Source organism: Anolis sagrei, chromosome 4 (assembly GCF_037176765.1).
Source record: "Anolis sagrei isolate rAnoSag1 chromosome 4, rAnoSag1.mat, whole genome shotgun sequence".
In the NCBI taxonomy this organism is placed as follows: Eukaryota; Metazoa; Chordata; class Lepidosauria; order Squamata; family Dactyloidae; genus Anolis; species Anolis sagrei.
The window spans coordinates 191913142-191935085 of NC_090024.1; positions in this window are offsets into that span (position 1 = coordinate 191913142).

Genomic DNA, 21944 nt, shown 5'->3' on the forward strand with positions numbered 1-21944 from the left:
GTAGAGGTCATCTCCATTTCATTAATTGGGAACTGGATGGCAAGATGAGGAAATGAACTCCAATTCCCATGTCAGGGTTGTTTGTTTTACTAACTGTGTTGGCACAATAGCAAGTTAGTTATCAGGAATGAACATAAATCGCACAGAGTTCATATTGTTCAAATCATTAAATGTGTCTTCTTTTTGAATGAGTAATCTATGGAGTTGGCTCCTCCCCAGATAGTATGTAAATGGCTTTGCTGTTCACTGGCCCAGCTGGGGATTACGAATTTCTCCTTTCCTTGTGAAAAGTGGTCAATTGCTTGATCAAGTGTAGCAGCAGAGGTAATTTATGCTTTCAACATGAGTCTGAGCATACAGAATGCCACAAACTGGGGGCAGTGAAAATTACTGCTCAAGGAAATGTCTTTTGACATTATGTCTCATGGACACATTCATACTACACAATTGCAGCATTCTGATACCACTGTAATAACTATGGCTGTATTCCACACGGAGCCTCCAGTGGCGCAGTAGGTTAAAACACTGAGCTGCTGAACTTGCTGACCGAAAGGTCGCAGGATCGAACCTGGGGAGCGGTGTGAGCTCCCACTGTTAGCCCCAGCTTCTGCCAAACTAACAGTTCAAAAACATGCAAATGTGAGTAGCTCAATAGGTACCGCTCCAATGGGAAGGTAACAGCACTCCATGCAGTCATGTCGGCTTAGAAATGGAGATAAGCACCAACCTCAGAGTCGGACCTGACTGGACTTAATGTCAGGGGAAAACCTTTACCTTTATATTCAACACAATCCTGGAATGATAGTCTCCAGCAGAGATTTCCATATGCCTCCTGAAACTTCAAAGCTCAAGATTCAATAGGATGGAGTCACAACTGTTGATATAGTATCATAGTGCTTGGGTCACAGTCCCAGATCTCTTTCATGCTGCAACATGGACTGTGACCCAAACATTTGGATTCTGGCCCAATCTGAACTGTTGATTTTTTACAATTTCCTTTGTATAAAAATGGTCAATAATGGCAAAGCTGTATTCTGTGCACTTGAGATGATCCTATGACTTCTTTCAGTATGAGACACAGAGACCTTTGCCTTTTCATAATTGCCTGTATTAATACCTACAGCCTTATTCCATATCTAGCCTTTATCTGTATTATGTAATAGTTTATGCTGTATAAAATAGATTTTGCCACTTCTCCAAAGATTGTCACATACTTGACTACAACAATGGCTCACACTCAGTGCTACTTTCAACATTTCCCTACCTGATCCCTTCCACACATTTTGGATTTCAGCTTCCACCAGACCCAAAATTGTCAGGAATCCTGGAAGCTCTTGTTACTATGTCTTTCTGAAGTTCATACTACCCCACCTCACCCTGTCTTGCTGCCTGAGTTCTGTTGGTTTATAGTGTCCTTGAACCAAGCCTTTTTTTCCCTCCAAAGAGGAGGTTGAGATTCAGCTGCTTTTCAACTTTGTTTTTCCTCAATGAGTGCAGGCAGTGTTCCTAGAAGGAAAACATATTATTACCCAGACTGATTCCCAAAAGCAATTTGATAAACCTTCTACTGCATACCTAATGGCAATTTCCCACTTTTGAAACTACCATATTTTGATGTCTGCTTCAAGCAAAGAAAGGATGTGTGTACTTTTTTTAACCGTGTATTCATCTCCACTATTAGCTTGACTGCTCATCATTTAACCTGACAGTTTTTATTATCTGCTTCATGACAGTGTTTATTTGGCTTTCTTGCAGACCATGGCAACTATATGTCTAGCCATATGTTTGCCTTTTGACTTCTAAACCGCATCCATCATCCCATCAGTCCATTTTTATATCTCATATCATTGGCCTGGTTTCACTGCACCTTAACTTTCTTCCATTCACATCTATCCATCTCATTCTTAATCCACCTTAGCTCATATTGAATGTCTCTCTGGATACACATATTGCTTCCTTGCTTCAATGCTTCAGTTCCATTTTACCACTCCAAATAATTTTGGTCCTTATTCTGCTTTAGCGTTTGTGGTTTCTGGATTGAAATATAAGTTTCTGTAGCATGGCATTTACTTTAAACTAAAAAAAAATTACAATTTCTAGTTTCTGGATTTTAATGTAAATCATATCACAGACCTTTGCCATTTTTTACACTTAAAATTTCACACTTTCTTATTGCATGGGCGAAGGCGACTACCTACCTCCCACCGCAAAACCCAAGAATGACAAACACTCAGTGTTTATTTACCTTATTTATTTACGTTATTTATAACCTGCTTTTCTCTACCCTGAGGGGGACTCAAGGCAGCTTATAATCACACCTCCACAGTGCCTTAAAACATACAATATCAGCAAAAAAAGTAAGTTACAATTATGTTGGGATAACAAAAGGCCACAACTTGTTTATTGGTTACAAATGAGAGACATGTATGGATCATGGATCAGGAATTTGACAGCCCACTGCTGTCCAATACCACTTAACCACATCAGGGGGTGCAGCTGTTTTCCAACCGGCTCAATACCAGAACACTGTTACCACCACACCCCTGCTAAGCCACCAGATGCTACTTCCCTCCAATGGGGGGGGGGGGGGTTGGAATTGAGCAAGCCGGATCCAGGGCACACTGGATGGAGAGTGACCCAGCACAGCCTGAAGAAGGCTGCCAATGGATCCAAGTGACAGCCAGCCTAGCCAATCAGAGGGTGGGTGGGATCCACCAGCTGGCTTGCACAGGGGTTTCCTGGGAAGAAGGAACCTGCAAGCACAATGGCGGGCAGAAAGATGCTCACCGCCACAACATCCCTGCCCAGTAAGACAGGTAGGGCATTTTGTCCTGCAATAGCTTCTTTGGGAAAAATCCAATCCACAATGGACATGAACAGAATTTTTGGACACTCAGTCTTGGCTGATCTAACAAAAATTTTAAAAGTAAAATATGTTCCTTTGTGTTATCTGTCAACTTACAGAGACACCATGAATTTCATAGGATTGTCTTTGCAACTCCATCACACTAGAGGTCAAGCTGTCTGAGATAGTAGAGTTCTTTGTTCAAATATGATGCCTCTTGACATAATGGAAATTCGAGCTGTGAGGAAAATGAGAATATAGACTGAATACACATCCCTGAAGGAAGACGGTTTCTTCATAGCATATTGCTGATGAAAATCCATCCTACAATTGAGGGTGCTTCCAAACAGCAGGGAATTGTGGGCAGAAATGGGGTAAAGTAAATTTTTAGCCTTTACCACATATCTGTTGGCATCTGGAAACAAAGGGTAGCACTAATAACTGGTCTGGGATGCTATGGAATTGTTGTAGTTTTACAAGGTCTTTAGCCTTCTCTGCCAAAGAGTGCTGGTGCTTCACCAAACTATAAATTCCAGGATTCTATAGCATTGAGCCATGGCAATTAAAGTGGTGTCAAACCACATTAATTCTATAGTGTAGAGCACTGCAGATGCTCACAGTGAGAAAAGCTCATTTGTGTTGTGAGCACATGTGTGATCCATGACCCTTGAACGAACATGATCTCCAGGCCTCCAGAGCATCTCTGCCTGTGACCAAAAAAGCCAGACCTCAAATGAATTTGCCTACTGGAGATCTGTGGTCCAAGGGCTTTTGTAACTGTCCAAATGCAAGAACGCAATTCTCAGAACTGCTATGCTTATTGCAAAACTAAACATAGTTATGCCCTTGCAAAAATAAGCATAGTTCAGTCTGACAAACATATAAAACTACATTTTAAATGCAAACCTGCAAAACTCACCATAATCACTGTAGAGCAACGCATAGGAAACTACATATTTTGACTGGAGCTTTGATGGTTAACACTAGAAGACAGCAAGGGAGAGTGAGATGCATATAAACACCAAGATGAACCTAATTGAAAGGAGACTGGTGTGTCCATCCCTAAAGCACTCCAGAGATTTGCCTCCAGAATTTTCAAATGTTGTTTATTTTGTGTTACCTAACTTAGGCTCTTCAATGCTAAAAAGCTAATTTAAAATCTATAAGAATTCCTGAGGATTAAAAAACACACACATACTGCATGCTCGGATAAATATTTGTATGTGATACATTTAGCTGGAATGAGAAATGAAAATAATGTTTCCATAAAACAGATGCAGCATGGGCAGTATGTCATGGTAGAGGGAATTACAATCTGTCTTAAACAGGAGGTGTTTGTTAAATAAGATTGAGACAAATGCTGTCAAATTCAGTTCCACGTAGCCTGGGACTCAGTCTTTTGTGTTCAGGAAAAACTGCAACAGTGCTGGAATTTAGACGTCATACAGAGATGCACAGGCTGAACTAGAACAAAATCTAATGAGGCATTTTGCTAATGTGTAGCAGTTACACTTCTGTAGACTTGGGACTTTATTACTCGAGGCAAGTAAACTGGCATTAAAGCTGGACCATCATCTTTGGAAATGGCCCTCATCTCACAACACCATGCGTATTCCCACTACTAGTTTGCCTTCTCCCTGTGATTAATCCTGTACCTCACTATTGATGGGAAAACTTTGTGAGTAAGTTGTAATCCTACAATGTTCCTATGACCTATGTTGGTACAATGGGTCTTTTCCTCTTCTATGCCAGCATGCCAGCAGCAAAGTGAAATTAGGGGGCAGGATTATCTTTGTTTCCCTTCTGTCTTCCCTTGCTATTCCCAAGCAGTGTTCTGTTTATTTATATGTTGCAGTTATGTTACCCTTTACTGTTTTTCAAATGGCAAAATTACCCCTTTTAAAAAAAACAGAACTGTGAAATTGTGGGGGGGGGGGGTGAGTTACAAGGGTACAAGGAAGTACAACTGCAGGACCATGAATTCTCAGATTGGTATAATTGCCTTACTGAAGGCAGTTATGATATCAAAGGTACTCAACCCAGTATGTTTCTTCTTTCAATGATAGCACGACAGCAGTGGAATAGCAGATGCATGCAATTCAGTCATTGAAGCTTATTCAGATTGACCAAATATGTGTTGGTTTCACTGATTGAACTAACTGCTTCCTTCACTTTTGCTTTCTCCTCATCCTCCCTCTCTCCCCCCCCACCCCCTTTCTCCATCTTTCATGAAGATCCAAGTAATGTTTTACCAATCATGAGCTTTTTCTTGTCCTTAACAGAAAAGTGTTTTCAATTTTAAATAAATAGTATTATTTGACACATTTCAGATCACATGCATTTCTTGGGGTGCATCTATGCTGTATAATTAATATGACTTGATGCCACTTTAACTGCCATATCCAAATGGTATGGAAAAACTGAGTGCAGTTTGGTAAGTTGCCAGCACTCTTAGCTGAGAAGGCTAAAGATCTTGTAAAACTACAACTCCCATCATTCCATAGCATTGGGCCATGACAGTTGGAGTTGTGTCAAAATGCATTAATTCTATAATGTAGAATAAACCATCATCATGATGGAAGTCGTAGTATTAAGCATGGCTATATGTCATTACCACCCTGTTCTGCAGCTATGATTGATAGTCTTTTGATTCTGTCTTTTACAATATGATGATGATTATTATTATTATTAGGACAACTTAACCTAAAGAACACAGAGCAACTAAAACTTATAGGCAAGGAAAAATACTTTAATCTCATATAATATCGACAGGGCAGCTACATAGTAAATCAAGGTTTTAACCCAAATATGGAAATCCATGAAGTCCAAAGGACTTTACAATTCATTCCATGCTGGCACACAGGAAGACCAACATATAAAGTCCACAAATCATGTATCATTAGCAAAATATGATAAAGAGTTATTCAGGCTGTAAGGAAGAGCTGTAGTATACAACTACAATTAGTTGTATACTAGTTGTAGTATACAACTAATTAATAAATAAAGTGAAATGAAATGAACTACTTAAAGTAATCTATGCAAGCAGTGGAGGAATACAGTGCAGGAAGCAATGGGCAAAATGTAAAGGACAAGCATGCTCTAAGGATGAAAAGGGAGACAAAGGAAAGAGTGTGAGGCAAGGGCAAATCAGATAAGGAATGAGAGAGGATCACACTGGAAGAGAGAGAGAGATGCGGTGAATGAGGAAGGAGAAGAGAAGGGGGAGTGAGTTGTGCCAGCAACAAAGTGTAAGAAGCAAGAGAGATGAATTGCAATAGGGAAAGGTGAAGTGAGGGGAAAAAAAATAAGTGGGAGTAGGCAGGAAAAGGGAGCCAGCACTGTGAGTGGTAAAGTCCTAGAAACAAGGGAGAGATCTGTAAGCTAGGTCTGCTGAAAGGTAGTGGTGACCCAAAGTCACATGACAAATTTTATGACCAAGTAGAGATTTGATTTGGGTCTCCCTGGTCCATGCCTAGTACTTTAAGCATCATAAAAGTTATTTTAGACCAAGAGTAACTATAAAACATGGCATGAAGGTTGGAACAAAAGGAAAGAAAATATATAACAGTTATTGTCTTTGGATTAGCATAATTAGAATAATTTACATAATATGCAAATTGAGCATTCCTGGTGTTTTGTTTTTCACACGCCTTCCAGGAGGTTATAAATGGCTGAAATTACAAGCTATTACCACTCAGGCTAAAATATGTAAATTAGGTCCCCAGATTTGAGGATTATGGCAACCCCAAGAAGCAGAAGCAGAAAGACAATAAGCTTTTAGAAAAGCGTCTGGCTCTATTAGGTTTTTCAGGTAAACTCTGACGGCAATACTTAATACGCTTTTGAAATCACAGGAACAATGTGAAGAGGTGTCAAGTGGAGAAGATACTTGACATGAAATGATGCAGAATCATGTGCCTATATGAGAATTGGCCTTGAGGATGAGAGGACAGTGTTTGGGTAGAAACGGGTGGGGAGAGAAATAGGCTATTGTGCCACTAACAACTACAGGCATCAAGATGAGGGAAGTTAACAGCTGTTGACATCAGAAAATGTTTGTGAAGGTAAGGTTGAGAGTAGCAGCCCTATTGTCTACCTGTATAATGAGAATTTTCCTGCAACTGGCCCATGTAATGGGAAGGACGTAAAAGCCAAAAGGAAATCCTGTCTCTGTTGTTCAAATATATTGCAAGTGCATTAATTTTCCCTTTATTGCTCAATTTCTCTGAGAGACTCATTATATAAAAACAAAGACAGCTTTGCAATCTCCACAAGAGCAAACTGGAAGCAACAGGAAAGAAACCAGTCCCTCTCCAGAGATGGCATGAGATCAGTACTTGAAAGATACACTTTCTTGACTATAATTCCTCGGCCATCTTAGCTTGGTGTTGTCCACAAAAATACATTTCCAAGCTCTGTATCAGATACCCAAGTAAATCCAAGAATGAATATAGCTGAAGGATCTGAAGCAGGTGAAGCAGGTAGATGCAACCTGGAAAGAACACATATACAGAGATTGGTTGGCAGGAAGGGGAGAGAGAAAGAAATAAGGTAAAGATGGACCTGTATAAAGTATCTACTAGCAAGATAGCAAAGCTACAGAAAAAGAAAACCCACCAATGGTCAGCTGTTATTCTTCCTGCCATAGGGATCCCCTCCTCATGTCAGTGACATCAGGGAAACCTCCAGCCAATTCCTGCATGGATCCTAGCCAGCCTAATCTCTCAGCCAATCAGAAGGAGGCGTGGGAAGTCTGGATAGCTGTCAGAACTGTATAAAATGTCTTATATTTTTCCATGGAATTATGCTTGTACATTTTGAGCATTGGCTGGTACTTGCATCCCTTTTGGCCAAACTGTATTAAACTTCTGTAGTTTACCTTCAACCCAGAGAGCTTGTTCTCTGTCCTGGCTGATCTGATTTAACAGAAGCTCACCAAACTTGGACCTCCTTATTCACAATCCTAGCTAAAATCACTTCAATCCTACCTTTGTTAAATACTGCTATGTACTCCCTCCCTGGAGCCCCTGGTAGTGCTGTGTGTTAAACCACTGAGCTGCTGAACTTGCTGATTGAAAGGTCGCAGGTTGGAATCCGGGAAGCAGCATGAGCTCCCACTGTTAGCCCCAGCTTCTGCCAACCTAGCAGTTTGAAAACATGCAAATGTGAGTAGATCAATAGGTACCACTCTGGTGGGAAGGTAACGACACTCCATGTAGTCATGCCAGCCACATGACCTTGGAGGTGTCTATGGACAACGCCAGCTCTTGGACTTAGAAATAGAGATGAGCATCAATCAGAGGCAGCCCTAGGTAATTTTCAACGGTAAGCAAACAGTATTTTGGCACCCCCTCCTCCCCAACCAATCATTGATATATATTTTCTGTTTGTCATGGGAGTTCTGTGTGCCATATTTGGTTCAATTCCATCATTGGTGGAGCTCAGAATGCTAATTGATTTTAGGTGAACTATACATCCTAGTAACTACAACTACGCATATGTCAAGGCCTCAAGAGTGCCTCTGGGCAAAATCAACTATACTGCGAATGCTTACTTTGCGTAATGGGTTGAGCCGCCTCATCAACCCCCAGAGTTGGACATGACTGGACTTAATAATATTTATTTATTTGATCAGTCATATGACCATTTCAAAATAGAACACGAGTAAAAAACAAGGCAACAAGGTGATAAGTCAGAATCTTATTTTTCCTGGTCCTTCTTTCAGAAAATCTGCTCTTTTCTTAATAGCTTTCAGAATAAAAAGGCTTACTCTGATTATGCTGGATCTTTCCTACCCTTGCAAGAGGGATGTCAGAATATCATTTCTGTTGGGGGACCTGCAGTTGGATAATATTGGATGTAAATATCTGTCTCGCAGTTCAGTATATGCTGGACAGTCAATTAAGAAATGTTCAATATCTTCCACTGTTTGTTCTCCCCAGATGCAGAATCTCTCACTTCTTGGGATGTTACAGTAACACCCGGTTTGCACCATAGTACCGAGTTGTTCAAACCTAGCCCTAGTATATATTCTTCTTAAGGGTAGAGGAAGTGGAATAGTTAGGTAGTGCTCTAAATGAATATTTATTTATTTATTTATTTATTTATTTGGTATGCTTGTATACCGCTAATATCTCAGCCTGTGCGGCGACTCATTGCGGTTTACAACATGTTAAAATATACAATTCATTTAAGCATATAAAATTAAAATAAAAATACATACAAAAAACATACACAGTATTGGGCCACCAATACAGATCGGGACATCTCATAGTTAAAATCATCATCCAATTCGTTATCTTGATTGCTAATCCATGGTCAGATAAAACATCACATCGAAGGTCAATTGAAGACTTGCTCAAACATCCAGGTTTTTAGTTTTTTCCTAAATGCCATTAGCGAGGTGGCTGATCTTAATTCAGTAGGGAGGGCATTCCAAAGCCGGGGGGCCACCACAGAAAAGGCCCTATCTCTCGTTCCCACGAGCCGCACCTGTGAAGCAGGTGGGATAGAGAGAAGGGCTTCTCCTGAAGATCTAAGGGTCCTGGTGGGCTGATAGGCCGAGATACGTTCGGAGAGGTATGTAGGGCCAGAACCGTTTAGGGCTTTAAAGGTCAAAACCAGCACTTTGAATTGGGCTCGGTAGCTAATCGGTAGCCAGTGAAGCTGGTACAGCAGAGGAGTTGTGTGCTCCCTGCGTCCAGCCCCTGTTAATACCATGGCTGCCGCCCGTTGGACTAGTTGGAGCTTCCGGGCCGTCTTCAAAGGCAACCCCACGTAGAGAGCGTTGCAGTAATCAAGACGGGATGTAACCAGAGCGTGGACTACCGTGGCCAAGTCAGACTTCCCAAGGTACGGTCGCAGTTGGCGCACGAGTCTTAACTGTGCGAATGCTCCCCTGGTCACCGCCGAAACCTGGGGCTCCAGGCTCAGCGATGAGTCCAGGATCACACCCAAACTGCGAACCTGTGTCTTCAGGGGGAGTGCGACCCCGTCTAACACAGGCTGTAACCCTATACCCTGTTCGGCCTTGCGACTGACCAGGAGCACCTCTGTCTTGTCTGGATTCAATTTCAATTTGTTCGCCCCCATCCAGACCGTCACAGCGGCCAAGCACCGGTTCAGGACTTCGACAGCCTCCTTAGTAGCAGGTGGGAAGGAGTGACAGAGTTGGACATCATCTGCGTACAGATGACACCGCACTCCAAAACTCCGGATGATCTCACCCAGCGGCTTCATGTAGATGTTAAACAACATGGGGGACAGTATTGAACCCTGAGGAACCCCACAAGACAAAGGTTGTGGGGTAGAGCAGGAGTCCCCCAGTGACACCTTCTGAGACCGACCCTCGAGGAATGACCGGAGCCACTGCAAAACAGTACCTCCGAGACCCATTCCCGCGAGGCGTCCCAGAAGGATACCGTGGTCGACGGTATCGAAGGCCGCTGAGAGGTCGAGTAGCACCAACAGGGACACACTCCCCCTGTCGAGCTCCCGACGGAGATCATCCACTAAGGCGACCAAGGCTGTCTCGGTACCATGTCCCGGCCTAAAGCCAGACTGTGCCGGATCTAGATAATCCGTGTCTACCAAGAATGCCTGGAGTTGTGAGGCCACCACACGTTCCATGACTTTGCCCAAAAAGGGAAGATTGGAAACAGGCCGATAGTTTACCAATTGAGTGGGGTCCAGTGATGGCTTCTTCAACAGCGGTTTTATCACAGCTTGCTTTAAGCTGGCTGGAAAAATGCCTTCCCGAAGGGAGGCATTAACCACCACCTTAACCCACTTGGCCAATCCCCCTCTGGCCTCCTTTAGAAGCCAGGATGGGCAGGGGTCTAGGATGCATGTGGTGGCTCTCATCCCTCCAAGCACCTTGTCCACATCCTCGGTTTGAACCAATTGAAATGAATCCATCAAAATCGGACAAGCAGATGCTCGTGTTACATCCTCAGAGACTGCCGTTAATGCGGCGTCCAGTCCAGAGCGGATCAAAGCGACTTTGTCTGCAAAGAACCGAGCAAAAGCTTCACAGCGAGCAGCCGAGTCATCAGGGCACCCATCCTGAATGGTGGGTTTTAAAAGGCCTCTGACAACTCGGAACAGTTCAGCCGGACGGTTCTTTGCAGACGCAATAGTGGCCGCGAAGAAAGTTTTCTTAGCGGCTCTTATTGCCGCGGCATATGACCTTAAAAAGGCCACAAACCGTGTTCGGTTTGACTCGCTCGGATCCGAACGCCACACGCTCTCTAGTTCCCTCTTCTTTCGCTTCAACACCGCCAGCTCCTCAGTGAACCAAGGGGCCGGTTTAGATCGGCTACTTGAGAGGGGACGTTCTGGAGCGATCGTGTCTATTGCCCTGGTCATCTCCCCATTCCAGAGAGCGACCAGGGCATCAACAGGATCACCAACCGCGGTGGCGGGAAAATCCCCAAGAGCCATCAGGAATCCTTCCGGATCCATAAGCCTCCTGGGGCGGACCAATTTAATAGGTCCTCCACCTCTGCGGAGGTTAAGGGGCGCAGTAAGTCTAAAGCTGACCAGGAAGTGGTCGGTCCATGGCAACGGAGAGATGGATAACTCCTCAACACCGCCACCTTCCTCCCATCCCTGACAGAAAACCAAGTCCAATGTATGTCCAGCACTGTGGGTGGGGCCAGATACTTGTTGGGACAGACCCATGGTCGCCATGGTAGACATGAAGTCCTGAGCCGCTCCCGTTAGGGCAGCCTCAGCATGGACATTGAAGTCCCCCAGCACAAGCAGCCGCTGGGACTCCAATGCCAGGTCCGAGACTACCCCCGCTAGCTCAGGTAGGGAGACTGTAGTGCAGCGAGGTGGACGGTACACTAACAGAATCCCTAATCTGTCCCGGTCACCCACCCTCAGGTGGACGCATTCAAAATTTGTTGACTGCGGGATGGGGGTCCTGGTCAGAGAAATAGAATCTCTATAGACTACTGCAACCCCGCCTCCCCGCCCTCCGGATCTCGGTTGATGCTGCACAGAGAACCCGGGTGGACAAAGCTGGGTCAGATTTACACCTCCAGCTTCGTCCAGCCAGGTTTCCGTGATGCACGCCAGATCTGCCCGCTCATCCAAGATTAAATCCTGGATGACAGTTGTTTTGCCGTTGACAGATCTGGCGTTCAACAGCACCACTTTCAATCCCGAGGGACCGCCATCCTGGTTACACCTGCTTACCGTATCAGGAGACCGATTTGGGATTACTAAAGTTGTTCCACGTTCCCTAGGCCGAATTAAAGGTCTCCTTTTCCCGTATCTCCCCTTCCCCACCACGACTTCTATGGGGGCTCCTCGGTTAACGGAAGCCTCTCCCTCCTCCATGACGCATTTGGTGCTTATACTAATAAACCAGGGATCGTTATGGTTTACATACGATGTTATAATTGCATTTTGCCATAGCTTATCCTTCCAGGTGTACTTCAGTCCCGTTAAGCTATATTCAAGATCCCTCGCACTATTCCATTTATCCTTACCCACATATAAAATTAGCAACCAAGTCAACAGCTGCCAAGGAGCAGATGGAAACATGGGTGGTAGAAGTTACACACAGTTAGAGCAGGGATTACGCTGTTAAATTACTGATGGTGTTTTAACACAATATAATAGAACAACAATATAAATGCGATGGCTTAATAACCCAAGGTGTTAATTAAAATGCGTCATGGAGGCCTGCATCGGTACTAGCTATACAATCAAGATTAAAGTGCTGTAGTTGGCTAAATGCACCGAAAGGTCGTTTAAAGTGCTAGTGGCATAAAGTGCAAGATCAACAATTAGTAAAGTGCACAAGGTAACCAACTGGTCATGGAGTTGAATTAATTAGCAATTAGCAATAAACAAGGATGGTCCACACAATCAAAAGTCAAACAGACGGAATTAAAAACGATGGTCAACACAGTCTATCTAAGATTCTATCTGAAATTGGAAGCAACGAGATGCCCAAATGCCAAAATGCTGGGGCCAGAAGATGGTCAACACAATACTCCGGAAATTGATGGTTGGCAAGTGAGATGTTAGAGATCACATGCGATGGCGGCAGTTTTCAATAAGGTGGTGGAAAGATAGTCGTAGCCAGCGGCTAGTGGGAAGCTAAAAACCTTGTGGCTGAAGACCTACCTATGCTCTCTAGGTCCAGCTGTGCATAGACATCCCTAAGACTGGACTTAATGTCAGGGGAAAACCTTTACCTTACTTTCCCCCCTCCCTACTTCTGCATCAAATTCTTAACAGCCTAAAGTGTAAACATGCCCAGCAGAGTTGCCAGATAACACATGTATGTAGTTGTACAGTTTTCAACAGATATTTTATATGGAGGAAGAGGGAGCAGAAGTCTTAAAAGGATTATAGAGAAACATTAAAAGAATCCCTCCTTTCCTGTAATGATTAGAGGATGCACTCATGACATACAGGATTACTGGGGGGGGGGGGGGGAATGAAAAGATGAGAAACAAATTTAAGTGATATGAGCAACAAGACAGCGTCAAATTACAAACGAGATAACTATTTGGTAAATAGTGGGCACTGCTTTGAAAGAAGGAAAGGAAGAGCATTCCAATGAGCTCAGGATTTTAAATATTCAATCCTTAAGCCCCATATTAAAATAGTAAATCCCTACACACAGCATTCAGACTGTTTGTTCTGTCTGTAGGAAAAATTATTTTCCAAACCAGTGCTGGGGAACTTTGTATCAAGGAAGGAGGCAGGGAAATACATGCTTGAAGCAAGGAGTAAAAGCAGCAGTGGGGTGGGTCAGAACCAAACGTGGGTGAGATCACTCATTTTTACTCCAAACCACCTTCTCTCTTCCACTTTCTGATAGCCTAAACAGTTCTGGCCCAACTTACATGTCCAAATGCATCTCCCCTTATGAACCATCTAGGATCTTAAGATCATCTGGGGAGGCCCTACTCTCGTTACCGTCTTTGTCACAAGTACATTTGGTGGAGACGAGAGACAGGGCCTTCTTGGTGGTGGCCTCTCGGCTGTGGAACGCCCTCCCTAGGGATATCAGATCGGTCACCTCCCTTTTAACATTCTGGAAAAAAGTCAAGACTTGGCTTTTTGAACAAGCATTTGCAAATGCAGAGTAACTGACACAGGTAAAACTGGAACGACTAGGCAATGAATCCAGACAATGTTTTTAACAAGGAGACACTATGAATTTATATTTTATTGATTTGTTTAGTTTTAATCATATGTTATGTTTTTAATTGTATTTATGACATTGTAAGAATTGAATTTTGCCCTGTTAACCGCCTTGAGTCACCTACGGGCTGAGAAAGGCGGTAAACAAATACAGATAATAAATAAATAAATACATACATACATAATTCCTCCACTCTGTGGCAGGGCTTAGGAAAATTACATTCTGGCCTCCAACTTCTAGAATCCTACCAAGCCAGCTTGAACATTTTGGGTATCATAAGAAGGGAACTTTTCCAAGATTAGCTTGGGGAGAGATGGTAGATGACTCTTGTCCAATATCTGAAGAGATTGATTTCGGGGGACGGGGGTATAAGAAATGAGGGCCATGGATTGTCCACACTTGTTCTAAATCTACCAACCTCTTGGTGCTACTTATTAAATGGCTCCACTGTTCCCTGTAGTTAAAGAATTAACCCAAGCAATTGGGATTCCGGACAACATATCAGACCGTCTCTGCTGCCAGGAACTGTTTTGGATTGTGGTGATGTAAATCTATAATTAAGGCCATAGTCAGTAAATAATTCATGAAAATTATAGGATGAGGCAATTTTGTAAAGTATGGCAGCCTGCCCACGTGGTGCTCCATCTACTCCTGTGCCAGCAGACTCAATGAAATGTACAAGGAAGTTATGCAGTCGCAGAGAATGATGGGTTGCTTTTTAAATAACACCTTCAGATACCTGCTCAATGCTGTAGATTTTCAAAGCACTTTAGAATTCATAGCTTTTTGGGCTGCAAAAACATGTAACAGTAATCAAGCTCCTACCCAATTTGAGATATGTAAAAGATAAAAGATTTTAACTTTGGCATCAAATACAAATAGATATATCTATTCCTTTGAATAAGTTTCCAGCAGCTGAGGTAAGGTACATGAAGGCGGGATGTGTGGAAGAGAGAGAAACTATCTACACTATATAGTATTGATGCAGTTCGACACTTTTACTATGGAATCCTAGAATTCGTAGTTTCATGAGAAATCAGCTTACTTTGTCAAGCTACAGCTCCCATAATTCCATAGCATTGAATAACGGTAGTTAAAGTAGTGTCAAACTGAATTAATTCTACAATGTAGACACATCCTAACATACAGTACAACCCACATATCCATGAAGGATATGTTCTAGGACTTTCCACGAATAATCAATACAACAGGAAATAGTGAACTTTATTAATTAAGTGATTTTGATGGAAGCATACCATAAGTGGAGGATCTAGAAAATGGACATTACGCTCTCCAGTGTAACTCTATAGTCAGGTTCCATTGAAAACATACTATAAAATCACTCAGAGGACCTAAAACTGCCTAGAAAGAACATATTTTGTCATCTGTAGGTATATTAAATTGGTCCAGCAGATACAAGGGTCAGACATTTTAAAATGTATTTTAAAAGCAGCTGGATTCATTGGGTTCTGTCAAATCAGGATAATTGGAGGATATGATAGAGTATACTAGTAATGTTAATTCTTGTCAGTGTTTTTACATGCTCAGATCCCAAAGAGTATGTATTCTCACACCAACATGAACACATTGCTACTTTCGTCATTCTAAAAGTCCTCCAGTGGTGCAACTAAAAAGTAAAGTAAAGGTTTCCTCTTGACATTAAGCCTAGTCGTGTCCGACTCTGGGGGGTGGTGCTCATCTCCATTTCTAAACCAAAGAGCCAGCATTGTCTGTAGATGCTTCCTGGGTTATGTGGTCAGCCTAACTGCGTGGACCACTGTTACTTTCCCACCCAAGTGGTACCTATTGATCTACTCGCATTTATATGTTTTCAAACTGCTAGGTTGGCAGAAACTGGGGCTAACTGTGGAAGCTCACCCTGCTCCCCGGATTCAAACTACTGACCTTTTGGTCAGCAATTTCAGCAGCTCAGTGGTTTAATCAATCAGCTTCAATCAGTCCAACGCGCGGCAGCCAGATTGCTAACAGGGGCGGGGTACAGAGACCATACGACCCCTCTGTTACACCAGCTCCACTGGCTGCCGATTAGCTTCCATGCACAATTCAAAGTGCTGGTTTTGACCTATAAAGCCCTAAACGACTCTGGCCCAGTTTACCTGTCCGAACGGATTCTCCCCTATGAACCATCAAGGCTATTAAGATCTTCCAGGGGACCCTGTTCTCGGTCCCACCACCCTCGCAATCACGGTTGGTGGGGACGAGGGACAGGGCCTTCTCGGTGGTGGCTCCCCAGCTTTGGAACTCCCTCCCACTAGAGATCAGATTTGCCCCCTCCCTCCTGACGTTCAGGAAATTACTAAAAACCTGGCTCTGGAATGTGGCATTTGAGGACTGAACCTAGAACCTCTCCCTGTGATTAATTATGATGAACTGTGACTACGAGTATGACTATGACCATGACTGGATTGACGATTTGGCTTAGGTAATTGTAATGATGATGTTTTATTGTACTGTATTGTACTATTTTAATATGTAATGACTTTGCACTTGTTGTTCTTTATATGATTGTATTTTATATATGCTGTAAACCGATCTGAGTCCCTCGTCGTGGTGAGAAGGCCGGTATAGAAAACTTCCAAATAAATAAATAAATAAATAAATAAATTTAACCTGCTGCACCACCGGGGGCACCCTCAGTGGTGCAATTAGGATAATAAAACATTAATTTGATGGTCAATTTGGATGGATGAGAACTGTAGAAGGGAGGGGGAACAATTAATGAAGGGATTCACAAAATTATGAGTGATGCAAAAAATGCAGAAAAAATGCATACCTGAACTCAGAGCCATACAATGAAATTGAAAGGCGGTAGATTCTGGACAGACAAAAAAGTCTTTCTTTTTGCACTACACAATTAGCCAATTGAATCTTGGCCACTACAGTCACAGCCACTGATAAAGATGTCTTTAAGAGCAGTGCTTGATACTTGTGTGGTTATATCAAAGACTTTTTGCCTTGTGGGTTATATGGAATTCTATTGGTCAAAGATAATATGGCTCAGAATACTAGTTGCTGGTGCAAAAGCAAAGCCACGGGCAGTATGAAGTAATTACCTCAGTCAACTATATTTGAACACAAAGGTATGACCTATTTGCTTATGCTTATGGGCATGAACCCATATTTTATTGTATTTAGGATGGACCTATCAAAATCAGCGAGACTGAACATAGCCACAACAGTCCTTTTGATTTCAATGGGTCTATTCGAAGAATTCCTTGGTTTGGATCTATACTGTTTCATTTTTACTCCCAGGGAGGAAAAGAGATGATGCAAAAGATTTTGCCTTGAAAGATCCATGGGCAGGCCATAGGCACTTGGTGGTTCAACAGAATGCTGTGTAGAAGATTGCCTTCATGATCTTAGGAAATGTAGAGTATAATAATCTTGCATGTTATTGTTATTAGCATCACCTTAGATAATGCTAGACAGCTCTTATTTATGGAACGTATTTTCACAACAATCTCAAGATCTGTCGGTCCCACCTCCAGCCTTCCACAGCTCCTGCCGTTATTAGCACTGCACGGAGAACAGAACTCTCTGATCTCTTCAAAGCAATAAATTCACATCTCATTCGTCACAGTTCTGTCATCTTGTGAGATTCTACTTGCTAGTTTGCTATTTCCTAGAGCAATGGGGTTAATTTTACTTTAGCTGTTTTATCTTAGGCAATATTTAATGCGCAGGTATGCAAACATTGTCTTTCCGTTCAAAACCAATCACAAGCTTTTTATCCTTGACATTGGCAGCTGCACTTCTCAGATCTCCAGATTCACAATCTCCTATGAGGAAGACACATATTTATGATATTTCCTCTGAGTTCTTTTAAGAGGGAAAAATTATAAGGAAGCATGCTTGCATTTTTCTCCAACAGTGAAAATAAATTCACACCTAGATTTATGTATACTAATAGCTATCTCCTGGTAGTCAGACAGATCTTCATCCTTGCTATTTTGTATTACTCTTGAGTGACACTACTTGCTGTGAAATTTACAAAGTGCCTCGGCAGGACCAACCTAAAGGCATTATATGCAGGGAATTTATCTTTACTGCAACTTTGGTATCTGCTCTGTCTTGTACAGCCATTTTCCAGTGCAGAGTTTCTCAAACTATGCTCCTCCAGATGTTTTAGACTTCAGCTCCCACAATTCATAACAGCTGGTAAGTTGACTGGGATTTCTGGGAGCTGAAGTCTAAAACATCTGGAGGAGCAGAGTTTGAAAAACACTGCTTCAGTGATAATATTTCATTGGAGAGCAATCCGACATACCGGTTGAGCATCTTTTATCTGGAATCCCAGAATCCCCACCCCTAAAATCCAGAATCCAAAATTGTCCATATAGATGGGCTAAGACAGTGACACTTTTGTTCAATGTGTGCAAATAGAACACAAAATCCCAAGCAGAACACAAGATGGGTCTTAAGACTTCCTATTATGCTTATAATTTTCTTAATAAGCCCCAAACATTTATAGCCAAATCTAGATGTCTCAGGCACTACTCAATGAACAAAATTGCATTAGGTGCACACAGCAGAAAATGGAAATACAATCTCTATCTTCATTGCTGTTTATCAGTGATAACAAAAGCTGATCTTTTAAAAATAATGGTTTTGACTAAATAGCAAGAGCATAATGAAGGTGGTATAGCCTTTACATCATTATTATCGTGCTACTTGCTTATCTTTGAAACATCAATGTTTTATTATCTTGATCAAAGAAGGTAACTAGTGTGGTATGGTGCTTTGAGCTTTGGGCCATACTCTTCTTTGGCTTCCTTTGCATTTTCCATTGTATAAGCATACAGATCAGATCATGCAGGGGAAGATTCTACATAGGGAAAAGTCACCATTCCATTCACAGTATAAATATTTCCCTGCACAAATTACTTAAGACTGAGTAGCATATTTTCTGCCCAGTCCAAATCAATAGCAAAATGAATTGTGTCTTCTTTTTTCAAAGATAATTGATCTGTCCTCATGATCCACCTTCTCTCATTCTTAATTGAGGTCAACCCCATTGTTCACCCTTTCTGAGTTCCCCTGTCAGACACATACTACTCCATGTACTTATCTCAATTTTATCCTGTGCATTTGACCCGCCCACTGTATTTTTATTTCTCTACCATGTTATCTTGCATCAGTTTGTTTTATATTCTGTTATTTCATGTATTTTATTTTGATGTTATTATTTGCTTGTTCGTATTTTATTTTGCTGTATTGTAATTTTGGGCCTGGCCTCATATTATTATTATTTATTATTTATTTAAAATACTTATATTCCGCCCTTCTCACCCTGAAGGGGACTCAGAGTGGAGCACAACATATACATGGCAAACATTCAATGCCTGGATACAATACATAAACATTAAAAACATTTATCTAAATATTAAAATACACCATTTAAAATAGCACAATTTAAAATAGCACAATATTAGTCACCCTGAGTCCACTTTGGGGAGATGGTGGCGGGGTATAAATAAAATTATTGTTATTGTTGTTATTGGGCTGTTGTAGGTTTTTGGGGGCTATATGGCCATGTTCTAGAGGCATTATCTCCTGACGTTTTGCCTGTATCTATGGCAAGCATCCTCACTACCTCTGAGGATGCTTGCCATAGATGCAGGCGAAACGTCAGAAGAGAATGCCTCTAGAACATGGCCATATAGCCTGAAAAAAACCTACAATAGCCCAGTTATTCCAGCCATGAAAGCCTTTGACAATACATTATTGTTATTATTATTAAATCTCATCCAAAGGGACAAAGCTATTATTCTCCATCATCTAAGCAGATTATACTATATATTATACTATACTGAAACAATTATTAGACATAGCAAGTGATCCAGTGGTGTTTGTAGTCTGCTGGATATGGACTGCTGGTTATTTTGTGAATGTTTCAATTGATAATTGAGTATAATTGATTAATGACAAATTAATGTACACCATAACAGAGGTACATCAGCGTCAATGACATTGCAGGGGACAGCGGAGAACTATTTGCTCAGATCTGCATCAGAGCCATTTCAGTATCAGACAATAGCTTTATGAAAACATTACAGGGCTGCCTGAGCATCTCTTTATGCAACATGATGTGATGACGGGTGAGCTGGCCTGTTTATTTTCGTGGGCTTTGGTAAAGATCTGCACTGAGCTGGATACTCTTAGAAGTTCTCCAAACATTTCCATTTCACAAAGGTTTTGTTTTGGAATAGGCATAGAATTGTTATTGTGTTCTCCAAAGCCAAACTTTCCTGTGCTGTTCAGTGTTACTGGGCAGAGCACAATGATATTTCTAATAAATATTTCTACCCAGGGCTGGATTAGATTTTAGGTTAAGTACTCTAGGGCCCCAGGCAAACAAAGTCCCATCAGTGTCTAATTATAATTTTAATGCTTTGTCTGTCTTGCTTCTTGCCTTGAATTTTAAACATTCCGAAAGCCACAGAATAAACTGGCTGTCCTGCAATCACAACTAGAAGGTGTCCAGTTATTCTATCACTTCTAGATAGATTCAGAATATTCTTTCTTAACTCTCTTTCTCTGAGCAGTAAAATGTTTTGAATAACCTAAATAGGGTAGCAAAAATAGAAACAAAGGAAATTTTGCAACACCTTTAAGACTAACAGATTTATTCTAGCAGGAGCTTTAATGGCTTGCAATCAAATGCATGATGCAACACAATTTTCAAACCTCAGTGTGGGGTAAAGCACTGTATTCTAATATCGTACCGTATACTTGACCACATATTTGAGGAAGTTGCCATAGCACATGAAAGCACTGGAGACAAAGGGGAATATTTAGATTCCAAAATCTGTTCTATAGAGGCAAATTCATTCAAACAGAGCACAACCTAATGAGAATAGATGAAGGAAGCTTATATTAGTTTCAGTTAGTTCAAATTATTTCCTTTGCCAATCAGATATTGAGATTAAAAGGACCTCCTAGGTCACTTACAATATTTGAACAAAACAGTTTCCCCTTCCTTTCCATCAATAGATTTTATTTCATTTGTCTATAAACTGTTAACTGAGAAATGTGTTCGATAAATCAAAGATGAAAAAAATAGTTTGGAAGACAAACCTAACACAAAGATTTCAGATAAAGCTTGGCACACCATTAGATTCTCCACATAGATTAATTTCCATCTTCTCTAAGGAAAGTTAAATCTGTACACAGGTGGCATCTTTATCCTGTTAAACTGCCTCATATTAATAATGCTTTGTCTGATAGATTTTAGAAAAACTGTGAAGGGTCTTCAAAATATATGGAATTACTGCCCTAGCATCTTCCAGTTTTGGAATAAGATGTTTTCCTGGATTAGTCAAATCATAGAATAGAATCATAGAGTTGGAAGAGACCTCATGGGCCATCCAGTCCAATCCCCTGCCAAGAAGCAGGAAAATTGCATTCAAAGCACCCCCGACAGATGGCCATCCAGCCTCTGTTTAAAAGCCTCCAAAGAAGGAGCCTCCACCATACTCTAGGGCAGAGAGTTCCACTGCTGAACAGCTCTCACAGTCAGGAAGCAGCCCTCCTAACCAACCAAGTTATCCAATCTCATGACACATTCTGTCAATGTTTGATGTGGGAGATTTAGATTTGCCACATAAGCAATTAACATCTATAATATTAGATATGATGTGAGCTCATATATTGAGGGCATGGAAATTGGTGGATGGTCCTTCAATTGAGAGGAGATTGGACAGACTCTTCTGGGCTGCATTAGCAAGAAAAAAAACCATTTATGCTTGGCCAAACAGAAAGGAAATATAAAAGGACACCTTTATGAACTTTTGCTCTCTATTCATCATCTATTCAATGGATCATCTTTCTAAATAAGATGCACCATCATCCCATCTAAAGCTGTGGAACTACTATGAATTTTGGTTAATTTTGCTATGAACACAG